Source organism: Crotalus tigris, unplaced genomic scaffold (assembly GCF_016545835.1).
Source record: "Crotalus tigris isolate CLP2741 ecotype Arizona unplaced genomic scaffold, ASM1654583v1 scf7180000023589.2044511, whole genome shotgun sequence".
Taxonomy (NCBI): Eukaryota; Metazoa; Chordata; class Lepidosauria; order Squamata; family Viperidae; genus Crotalus; species Crotalus tigris.
In genome coordinates, this window is record NW_024100062.1 from 1,648,329 (window position 1) to 1,661,061 (window position 12,733).

At 36.5% G+C, this 12,733-nt stretch overlaps 1 protein-coding gene across 9 annotated transcripts in view; it reads left to right on the plus strand.

Moving 5' to 3' along the window:
• Nucleotides 1-12,733, plus strand: part of BNC2 (basonuclin 2) — a 433,897-nt gene that overhangs the window by 245,660 nt on the left and 175,504 nt on the right. The window contains exon 1 of one of the 9 annotated variants that reach the window (XM_039319406.1): nucleotides 3,654-3,787. The exons of 7 other annotated variants lie outside the window; for them this stretch is intronic. The gene's annotated coding sequence lies outside the window, so the exon portion shown is untranslated. Of the gene's footprint in view, nucleotides 1-3,653; nucleotides 3,788-4,940; nucleotides 4,988-12,733 lie in introns of those variants that run through there. One more of the 9 variants, XM_039319403.1, reaches the window with a different exon arrangement.

A 12,733-nucleotide genomic window follows, 5' to 3' on the forward strand; every position in this document is an offset into this window, starting at 1 on the left:
GTTGGAATCCTACCAAAACTCTTCCCCAAATAATCTTTAATTTTTGCCTTTACTTTTTCCACACATAGCATTCTTCCAGTCATCATGCACAGTTCTTCACATATGTTATATCACAAAGCCACTCCATTTTTTACATTTGTCTAGTTGCACAATCTACATTTGCTGTTGTTTTTTTCAACATACATTTATGTCATTTTCATTTTTTTCTAGATACTAGATACTAACATTTATAGCATGTTTCAATTCCACTTTTCAACATGCAATCACTCTGACACAAATCACTGAAAAACTCCTATCATTTCCTCACTTAAGTTTTATCCCAAAGCATTTCGTCATGTTTCCATTCTGTTATCGGCTTGTTTAACCCTCTGAATCCATTTCTTCATAACTTTTCTGTATCTTCTCTGCCTCTTTTAATTTCAACCATTTTTCTGTAACAATATCTTTTAAACTTTTATCCGTCTATAATGCCGTATTTCTATAATTTCCATTTTTGGAGCAATTGTTGTCTCACATGCAGTTTTCCCTTGACCAACCTTTTTCAGTTCATGATTCTACCAAGCAGCCTTTTCAAACTTGCCACTGGTATAACTTTGCATACTTCTGTGTCACTCTGCAATATAATTAATTAACTGTCTTCCAAGCAGCTCCCATATCCTCCTTCATTACATTGCCTTTGCATTCATTAATCTTCTTTCAGTTGTTCTTTCTCTTAAATGTTTCTGAATTCTCAACTTTTCCTGCATGTTCATTTTAATCCCGGTTCAGTCCTGACACTAGCAAAGAATGATATGCACATTCAGAAGTTCTCATTACACTTGCATGCTTCACTACTTTTTAAAATCTTTCATTATACACAGTCAAATAATGCTTTTGGATTTGTATTGATTCCTTTTGCTATGTGTACGTATGACTTGTGCTTGAATCACATATTTGAAATATACATATTTTTCTTCTCAGCAGGTACTCACCAAACAATCACCATTCTTGGGTTTGTGAATGTCCAAATAGTTTTTTTTTTTCTTCACTCTGTCATCTTGATCCCGTTCAGACAATCAAATTATATTAATGAATGATTGAGGCAGTCCTTGGAGCTAATATTTGATGGCCTGGGGGGGGAGGGGAGGGAGATTAACAGAGAAATCTGGGAATATCATGTAATTTTGTCTTTCCAACAGTGTGCTGTCTTAATACTTAATATTTTGCAATACAGACTGGACTGCCATCTGTCAGAAAAGGTGTAGGGCAGTGATGGTGAACCTTTTAGATACCAAATGCCCAAACTGCAACCCAAAACCCACTTATGTATCATTGGGTGCCGGGTGGGTTGGCCCATTGGCTGGGCATGGCTGCAGTGTAACGGCAGACTGGATGGGACTAAAAAGTTCAATCAATCAATTCCAACTTTGCAAGATCTTTTTTTTCCTGTGAGAAGTTGAAATTGACTGATTGATTGAACCTTTTTTTTTTTTTACACACGGCAGTGGAGGCCTAAAGCGAAAAGGTTTTATAAAACCCAGCTGAAGGCCTAGGACTGGGGCGAGGGCGCACGTGCCCACAGAGAGGGCTCTGAGTACCGCCTCTGGCACCCATAGGTTCACCACCACTGGTGTAGGGACTTCTGCTTGGGCAGGGAGTTGGACTAGATGACCTACAAGGTCCCTTCCAACTCTGTAATTCTATTCTATACCTCACCCACCAGAGTGGGGAGGCAAGGTATGTTATGCATCTATTGGGACTTACAACAATTCATTTAGCGACTGTTCAAAATTACAATGGCACTGAAAAAAGTGACTTTTGACTATTTTTCACAAGACTGTTGTGGCATCCCCATGATCATGTGATCAAAATTCAGATGCTTGCCAATTGACTCATATTTATGACTGATGCAGTGTCTCGGGCATGTGATCACCTTTTGCAACCTTCTGACAAGCAAAGCCAATGTATTCCTAACTTAACAACTGCAGTGATTCATTTAGCAACTGTGGCAAGGAAGGTTGTAAAATGGAGCAAACCTCACTTAACAAATATCTCACGTAGCAACTGATATTTTGGCTAAATTGTGGTCATAAGTCGAGGAACACCTGTAGTCTCTGACTTATAACCGTTCATTCAGGGACTGTTCAGAGTTACAACGGCACTGAAAAAGTGACTTATAACCGGTCCTTATGCTTATGACTGTCACAGCATCCCTTTGGTAACATGATCAGAATTTGGGCTCTTGGGAACTGCCATGTACTTACAACTGTTGCAGCATCCCGGAGTCACACAATTACTATTTGTGACCTTCCCAGCTGGCTTCCGACAAGCAAAGTCAATGGGAGAATCCAGATTTGCTTAATGACCCTATGATTCATTGAATAACTGCAGTGATTTGCTTAACAACTAAGGTCGTAAAATTGGGTGCGACTCATTTAACGACTGCCTTTCTTAGCAACGTAAATTCTGGTCCTAATTGTGGTTATAGATCAAGGACTATTGGCACTGCGAGATTTATTTATCTGTTATTGCTGGTTGAAACATTTATATCCATTCTAGGTAGCTAATCGAATTAAAAAAAGCAATCTGCAGCCATCACCAAAGCAATTCGACATCACTTAACAAAATAAAAAAAGCACACAGAATAGGTATTTCAAGCTATTAAAAAAAAATTCAGTGTAATGGATTACTCAGGCCAAGTTTGTGTTTCCAGAAAAATCATACCAAGGATGAAATTGATTAGCTATATATTTCACATCCTGAATAGCATCAGTGAAAGGCCCTATCCACCGACACATTTCAGACTGTAGCAAAAAAGGGTTCTTCATTTTAAAAAAAATCTTCAAATTGTGTGTGCCAGCACAGGATTTTGAAAAAATGTACTCCAGCAACCACTCTGCAGTCCTGTAAAGAGGAATAATTTGATGTTGTTCAGCATTCCTAAAAGTATTGCTATCTTCCCAAACTGGGTCCATTCAAGCTGGCCTCATATGCAGAGCTACTTGGTAAATCCTTTTGTACCCCAAAGAAGAGACGGCAGAGAGTTGGGCAGCATACTGCAAAGTAAAATCACTGACTTAGAAAAAGAAAGAATATCTCAGAGATTTACAAGGGATTCCTGAAATTTTCTACTAACTAATTGGTTTTATTATGCATTGTCTGAATTACGCAATTATACAAAAACTAATATATTGACTCTGTATTAGCCCAGTGTCCTGTTTCTTGCAAGGGCAAATTCTTGTGATTATTTAACCACTGATATGAAAACCAGATTCCTGATTCTGCTAGTAAAGTGCAGCTCTTATGTGTGCATATGTGTTTGTCTGTAAAATCTATGCAACTATTTTAATATTCAAATCCATTTGGAAGCAAACTCTGCTGATTCTAATTAAAATCTACTTTGGAGGGTGCCTAGTACTGAGTAATTCAGAGGCTAGCACAAATAGAGAACATACTAGTTTGTATACTTTCTCTTTAAATTTCCTGAGGTATGCTCAAATTGGACAAAGAACTCCTTATCATTTTTTTTTGTAGAGACTCAGCTTCCTGAATCAGCGGATTATTTTTTTCCTCCTTCAAATTTCTTAAAACTCAGAGTCCTGTCAAAACAAAGATGGCTGGCAAATCCTAGGGACAGAGCCGAGAAAGACAGACGGAGACAAAGAAGCCCCTCAGAAAGCAGACGGACTTATATTGCTTGCGGTTTTTTAGTACAGCTGGTTTCAGATGTGTCGGCCTTGTACTGCCGTGGTTCCACTGCCAAAACAGGACTGTCACAGCTGGTAGTACTTACTGTACTTGCGGGAAAGTATGTGATTCATTACTTGGAACCGTATGTTTTTCACCAGTTCTGGTTGTGTTTTTGTTAGGATGTGGTAAAAGCATAAGCTGGGGGTGAAGGGACAATGGAAATATGTGACTTGTTAAACATTGGCCTCATCTACTTCTTAACTAGATAGTATACTGTGAAAATTCCACAATACTTATAACACAAATGACTTAATCATTACTATTATTTTTTAGATGAGTCCAGTTAGTTGTATGCAATAAAAATTATCAGGACAACATATTTTCCCTCCCTTCTTTCTTTGTCTCTAAAGAGAACTCCAACTGGGGAGGGAGGAGAGAAAATTGTTTTAAAAAAGAAGCTGGCCTGATATTTATTATATAAACTGTTAGAGAAGGAAGGTAACAAGATTTTCAGTATCTTACATTTTATTAAAATTAAAATGTTCCTATTCTGCCTTTCTAACCTCAGACAACATTCTCAAGACTGTTTGAAAAGCAAATTAATCTTTTTAAAGAACTGTTGTAGTTTTCTTTTAAAAAAAATAAGTCTCTTTCTATAGACAAATATTATTCAGTGGCAGATGACAAAGCTGTTACCGAAAGTAGTGCTTTTAGTTGTGCAAAGGTGTGTCAGGAACAAAATAAAGAATGTGCCAGAAATGCTGTGAATCCAAAAACTCTGCAATCAAACCCTTCATATTTGCAGTGGAAGGGAAGACCTTAAAACAAATACACAAAATTTGAAAGAGATACAGAGTTCTTTTATAGCTGGATAAAATGTCAGATAATCAAGTGATTGTTATATTAGACCTTTGTACAATTGTTTTTTTCTAGCACATTTTGCAAGCAAAGTTTCTTGAAAGCAGTTGAAAAAAAATAAAACTGAAAAGACATCCCATTAAAAATGAATCTTTTAAATGATAGCAACAATAAAGACCTAAAAATAAAATCTGGAATACAAATTTTTATTGTGAAAGACTTTCCTGCTCATTCAGCCAGCTTCTTTGTCCCACTAGAATTGTACTCAGAGCTATACAATAAAAACAAACATGTAGGTGATTTCATAGCAAGCAGTCTGAATATATATGGAATTCATATTTATCAAAAGAAAAGAAAATGACTACATATTAAGAGTGTCTCTGTGCCCACTTCGTTCCATAGATGTGAACACTGGGAATGTCAGGAGAAACAAAACTAAGTTGAATGCACCGGGACAGAGGTATTTAAATGTGTGTGGTTAAACAAGAAGACATGGGGTCAAAAATGAATGAATGATGCACGACAGTGGCTTGAATACAGAAGTAGTTCATTGAGTCATTTATTTATATAATTATGAAATTTACACAGTCATCCATTTTACATACATAATCCTGGATAAGTTATGAAGACAGCACTTAAAACAAAAGAAAACAGTAAAAGCAACATCCATATAAAGAGAGTGAATTAAGATTAAATTGCAAATAAACTCAAAATAATGCAAGATCAGAAAATGTGGAGGGACTTGATCCATAGAATCACCAAGAGTCAGACATGACTGAATTGATATGATGATATCATCATCATCATCAAAATGAAATATGGTTTGAGTGAAAGGGAAGTTCAAGGAAGTGTGGTTTGATGGAGCTGGTGATGATGAGGGGGGATTTAAAGCCAAAAAAGGGCAATGTAACAACAACAACAATAATAGAGTTGGAAGGGTCCTTGGAGGTCTTCTAGTCCAACCACCTGCTCAGGCAAGAAACCCTATACCAGACATGTCAAACACAAGGCCTGGGAGCCGGATGCGGCCCGCAAAGTGGTTTCATGTGGCCCGTAAAGCCATCCTGGTAACAGTGAAATGGCCCCTGCTGCCTTGACCCTGGCCCAGGCCAGCTGGGAGCCAATGTACAATTTTGTGGTGGCCATCTTGGCACTAGCCCCAGTGGATCATGCCTTTGCACTTGCCCAGTCCCACCCCCTTCTGCCAGAGACCCTCAGATCTGTCCCACTTCTGCCCAGGCCCCCATAGGCACCCTTGATGCAAATGATGTAAAACTGGCCACGCCCATCCAGTAGGCCACACTCATTCCACCCACGCCCACCCAGTAGGCTGCACCCACTCTGCCCCCCCCCCAGGGCAACCGCAGTGCTGATGCAGCCTTCAGTGAAATTAAGTTTGACACCCCTGCCCATACCATTTCAGACAAATGGTTGTTCAGTCTCTTTTTAAAAACTTCCAGTGTTGGAGCATTCACAACTTGTGTGAATTAGTATATGAGCTCGGTAGAAGAAAGGCTGTTTTGCAAGGATAAAAATGTATGGACAAATATAATGAATGATTTGGGAATGAAGTAGTTTTAGTTAGCTCTCCTCTTCTCTCCTTATTCTTTTTCTACATTTAGCACATCATTGCTTACCCCCAAAGGGAATAATTTGATGGATATGTATGTACGTAGGAGATTTCAACAAAAGATATACATTTCTTGGCACCACATCAAATAAGAACTGAATTAGTTGGCAGCCATTAATATTCCTTTTTTCTTTTCTTTTTTATAAATCCCGCATGCTTCTTTCCATGACAGTAGATTAAAACTGGTCTGCACTCTCAAGGGAGTATTATGGCTACACCTGATTCTGCCACCCACTAGGTTGGCTAATACTATTAAATGAATAAAGAATGGTGACTTAATATTTCACAGCATAGTCCTACACTATATAAATCCAACTAAGTTCAGTATGACTTAATGTTGGATCAGTTTAAGATACAGAGCATAAATTTATGGCAACTGCCTGATTTTTTTTAAATAATTATTTTTTTTGTATCATTATCACAAACATTTTTCAGTAAGACCTTTTTCAGTTGGCAAAATTTGGATCTTAAATAAACTGAATCTCAGACAAGTACAAGAAAAACCCTAGTCCTTCCTACTTAACTATTTTTAAGTAGCATTTTAAAGAATCCCTAAAGAAGCTATTAGGATAATTGTGGCGTTGTACTTCAGTATATATTCTATCCAGTGTCATTACTGTTTTCCTGGTTAAGGATTAAGGGGGGAAAAAAAGCTACACCTACAAATATACTTTATATTTTTTTTAGCAAACAGCAAAGCACAACAAAGGACAGGCAGTGCCTGGGAAAGAAGAGAGTATTGGTGGTCTGGTTTTATTTAAGAAAAAAGAATTCCTGGAACAGAACTTCAGTTCATACAACCCCAACTCTCACCCCTCTTTTCCCCATCACAGTTGTTGCCTGGGTTGAAATAATGATGGACGTCTGCATGATCAAAAGTTACACTTGGTCTCCTGATTATAGTCACAGAAGTTCTCAGCTGTAGGAATATGTGCAGAAGAGGATAAAACAGATCATTGTAATGTGCCTGGAGGCAGTACAATCATATCACTTTTTTTCTACTTTGTGTGTGTGTGTGTGTGTGTAATCTCCATTTTCTTTAAAGTAATTTACTTCAAAATAAGTATATTTAAGAGGTTAATAGGTATTGTTTGCTTTTCATTTCATAGGTTTTACACCTTTTTCACCTTGATTTGTTTTTGTTTGTTTTCTAATCCTTATTCGCTGCTCGGCTTTCACAATATTTTATCAGTCAAATATCTGTTGATACAAAGAGCGCATGTTTTAACACATAGAGTTGAATTGTATAATCTCCTTTTAAAAACAAATTATGTGGATTAATCTTTCTGAGAACAGGCAGAGTCTACTAGAGATCTAGTCATTTTTTTTAAATATGTTCATCTGACACTAGCAATAGCAATAGCACTTGGAATTATATACCACTTCACAATGCTTTACAACACTCTCTAGGCCACAGGTGTCAAACTCGATCACATCACATGATATATTGTGATATATCAATGTTTTTTGCCTTTGTGGAGCCGGGGTGGGCGTGGCCTGTGTATGATGTATCTGGCCCACAGGTTGCCAGTTTGACACCCCTGCTCTAGATGGTTCACAATGTCAGCATATTACCCCAACAAACTGAGTCCTTATTTGATTGGTCTCGGAAAGATAGAAGGTTGAGTCAACCTTGACCCTGTGGAATTTGAACTCCTGGCAGTTGGCAGAATTAGCCTGCAATATTGCATTTTAACCACTGTGCCACCATGGACACTAAAGAGCCCATTCTACCTGTTGCATTTCAGAAAACCTAAACTAGTTAATGCATCATGTATTAGTTTCAACCCAAAATGATTTTAGTTGGTTGTGGCTAGATGACCAGGTAGTTATGCTCCATTCTGCTACATTTTGAAGGAGGAACTGTGGAATGCAATGGTGAAAGGATGGTGTGAGGCCTTATAATTTGTGATTCTTTGGCCCTAATAATCAGCTATACTTGCATTCCAGAACTCTGTATGCTTTTCATAAGGAATGTTCACACAGCTGTTGAGAAAAAGGCAGGAATGGAAAGTATATGTAAAAATGTGGAAAAAAGGAAAGCTCTGTTGATCTGCTGCAAACCATGTTAAGCAAAGAAGAGTGTATTTGAAGTGTGCATAAAAACATTAATTTGTGTAGTTTGATTATCAATATTGGATAATATCCCTTTAATCCCATTAAATTAGGCTTTTTTCCCCTCTTTTTCCCCCTCAATTTGAGATATTTTGGGAGAAATTATAGTTAATTATAATTGGCTCATGTTCATATATTGGATATCAGTGTATCAAAAGAATTGTCAAGGCAGGTGGCCTTGCCCAGCTGGATGTTTGACTCTGTCCTGAGGAAAACAGATTAAATTACAACTATGTCAGGTCTAAATAATTGTGGTTGAGGGACAGAAAGATAATTTGCTACAATTTGAAGAACCTATTAACTAATTGTCTACATTTGTGACAGTTGACATTTGTGAAATTTTTAGTCTTTGTTTCAGGCAACAAAATGAGGGAACATAAGCGTAATTACTGATTACTTATAAATAATTACTGATTATTACTGATTATTACTGATTATTACTGATAAATATTACTTAAGATAATTACCATGATCTAATGTTATGTATAACAGAGAACTTCCAAATGATTTTGAAAGTTGCCCAGAAGTAGAAGGAATTCTATTCAGCTAGCCAAAGCATTGAGGAGATAACGTTAGATTTCCCTTTTATTTGTTTTTTTTAAAAACTTTATGCCTGTGCTTTGGAGAGAGTTCACTTTGAAATAAACTCTAATAAACGCTGGGTATGAAACATAAGACTTGGATTGGTGGACTTGCAGCTTTTTAGGCTTCTCTTGTACTATGAGAATATCTACACATAAGCAAAAAAATAAATTTAAGGCAACAAAATATAGGCAATAATAGTAATAGTAATAGTAGTAAAGTTGGAAGGGACCTTGGAGGTCATCTAGTCCAACCCCCTGCTCGGGCAGGAAACCCTACACCATTTCGGACAAATGGCTGTCCAGTCTCTTCTTAAAAACTTCCAGTGTTGGAGCATTTACTGCTTCTGGAGGCAAGCTGTTCCACTGATTAATTGTTCTCACTGTCAGGAAGTTTCTCCTTAGTTCTAGGTTGCTTCTCTCCTTGATGAGTTTCCACCCGTTGCTTCTTGTCCTGCCTTCAGGTGCTTTGGAAAATAGCTTAATTCCCTCTTCTTTATGGCAGCCCCTGAGATATTGGAATACTGCTATCATGTAGGTGACATAATAATAGTCACCTACAACCTGTAAAAAATAAATTACTAGAGTGATAAGAAGCAGTAGCTGTTTGAATGGAATTATGCAGGGGGGAGGGAGATCTGCTTGCAAGAACAGGAATATATGTATGTATGTATGTATGTATGTATGTATGTATGTATGTTTTCTGAGGTTTTCGCGGGTGTTTGTATGTAGGTCTTTGGTTGTTCGGGTTTTCTCCCGCGTAAAATTGGAAGTGTCTTGGCGACGTTTCGACGAAGTCCCATTCGTCATCTTCAGGCTGGTGTTTTCAGCTTCGTGCTTCGAGCAGCAATGTGTGGAAACTAAGCAAGGAGAGAAGCAACCTAGAACTAAGGAAAATTTTCTGACAGTTAGAACAATTAATCAGTGGAACAACCTGCGTCCAGAAGCTGTGATGATCTCCAAGGTCCCTTCCAACTTTATTATTATTGTTGTTGTTGTTATAGAGATAGATAGAGATAGATATATACTGTATTTATATATGTGATATCTATCTATCTATCTATCTATCTATCTATCTATCTATCTATCTATCTATCTATCTATCTATCTATCTATCTATCTATCTATCTACCATCTAAATCCATGCTCCATTGTAGTTGTAATTCAAAGACTACCTGTATGGCAGAGTAAATTTAATGCAAAGAAACAAAATAACATAATTCATAAAATCAATTGTTCAGAGCCTACTGTAACACAACTGGAGTCAAGAATTTACTCTATTCAATCACTAAATGAAACAGTCAAACCTCAAAGCTTGTTTAATCTCCCAGTCCAAATGCCTGTTAGAGCATCCAGATCTTAATCCCGTGGAAAAAGCCCACATGGTGAGGCTAACCAGATTGCCAGGAGAATGCAGTTCTACAGGACAGGCAAGCAGCAGAAAAGTCATGAATCTTTGGTCCCATAAACTGACATTATTATCAGGAGCTGGGACCTTGAGCATGCAAAATTGTGCTAGTTCTATTGATTGATGCATGTTGCCACACTTTTAAAGTTCTTATTACTAATTTACATTTTATTCTGATCTTCTGTTTTCCTACTATGTTTTAAGTTACTATGCCCCTGTGAATCTGGGACAGCTAGTAATTTGATCGCACATGATCTTACCTTTTTAACATTATTATGTGCATTAGATACATTATATACATTAACTATATTATATATTTTATATGCAGCCTAGGACAATTCCTCTGTACTCAACGTGACCCAGGGAAGCAAAAAGGCTGTAATATGGAAAAATAATGTTTGTGAAATGATTCATTTATAGTTCTGATCAATGAATCGTCCATTCAAATCCACTGAATTTACATTTTTTAAAAAATGTGAACATTGTTCTATTGCTGAGATAGATTAATGCCATTTATTAATATGCATGTTCATACATGCAAAAAAAATCACTGGGCTATTTAAGCAAAGACAATATATTTAACATATATTGTTTTTATACATATTGGAAAGAATAAGGTACTTAATTTACCATGTATCTATAATTACAGTACTATTTATGTATCCTTTTGGTTGAAATTCAAGAAGAAATTGTAAATTTAAATAACAAAATTATGTTCACCATCATTTTTAAAAAGACATTTGAGATTTCCCACGATAATATTTTGTCACTCTAAAAAAAGATACTTTGAGGATAGATAGATAGATAGATAGATAGATAGATAGATAGATAGATAGATAGATAGATAGATAGATAGATGGTAGATAGATCAATTATGCATAACAGTATAAGCAGGATCTGAATTTTTCTTTGCTATTTGAAATACACTAAAAGACTATAGCATCCAATTATATTAGATATTTCCTTTGCTGCTACATTTAAATTAATAATAGTAATGATTTGGCTTTTATCTCTCTGTTTATTACTGTACTAGTTCTGATATTATAAACACATGGATAAGTGCACAATCATAGAAAAAAACCTCAGCCATTTCTCTTTTGAAGGGGAAAAAAAATCCCTTTTCTACTTTTTATATCTTAACCACCAGCACATTTCAGATGGTGTTTGGGATGAGAAGAGCATTATCATGTTCTCCTTTAGAGGGTGAAGGCAAATGAGTCTGGTGCTTGGCTGTCCACCATCTGTGTGAGGAATTCACAATCGCAGACAAAAGAAATTGGCAAAGTCTTCTTTCTGTCTGTTCTCCAGAGCCTCCAGAAAGCCATAAAACACCTGGACAAAATCAGCAGGTGATGGCAAGGGAAAGAGAATGATCAGTCACAGGCAATGTTGAATCCTTTGAACATTACTTACAGCCTAGACACTGCTGTCACCAGGCACAGTTTGATGTTGAGATAAGATTTTTTTTTTCCCCCTCTTTCTCATTCTCCTCCTGACCCCTTCCTGGAAGTGCTTTATTCCCTGGCCATGTGACAAACAAGAGAGCTGAATGTAAATGCCGACAACAAATGCAAAGAATAATTTTTCTCATGTTGCCAATAGTTATCTTGCCTGGTAGGTTTAAATTTAGAGTTTAGTTTTAGAGTTTCTATCACCATTCTATCTAACTAATGTAGCAGATGGCAAAAGCCTTATCAGGTTTAAGCAAATATATCCTCACCATAACCTTTCACTGGTATATTTGCCTTCAGAAATAGATGTTTTATCTTTTTAGTGTGCTTTCTTTCTTTTTTCTTTTTTTTACTTGCTTTTGCTTTAATAACTGAGATTTTTACTTTGGAGTTGGCAACAGAGTAAAGGATGCTATTTATCAGTTATAATTTACCTCTACCTGCCCTTTTTGCACAACCCAATTTTAATATTCCTAAGGTTGTCGCTCTCTGCATGTTGGAGAATTTGGAGCAGATATTTGATCGTTAGTTTTATAAGAGAGGCTAATAAATCAAAATGAGATTTTCAGATGCAGCCCTGCCTTTATGATGACTGTATAGTGTTTTGTTTTGTTTTTTTCATCGTGTGTTTGTTTGTCAGTGAATTCATTTATATGGTTTCGTTGGGGAAAACGCACAATGGGTGAGCTGGAAATAAGAAACAGACAACAAAAGTATAGGATAAACTTTTGATTAACATGCAATCTGTGCATACTCAGAATTAAGTTCCAATTAAATTCTGTGGGATTTAATTTCTTGTATGTGGGTAGGACAATATTTATATACACCGCAACTGAAATTAGTAGGACTGTTGCCCTTAAGTGGTTAAGCTTGTTGGTTTGATGTAATATTCCCCAAACTAAACCATAAGAAAACACTTCTATTTTAAAATGTTATTAGTTTTATGCTAGTCTGCTACTAAAATAAAATAAAAACAATCAAACAAACCTATATATAGACATCGTAGTGTATTGTATTAAAT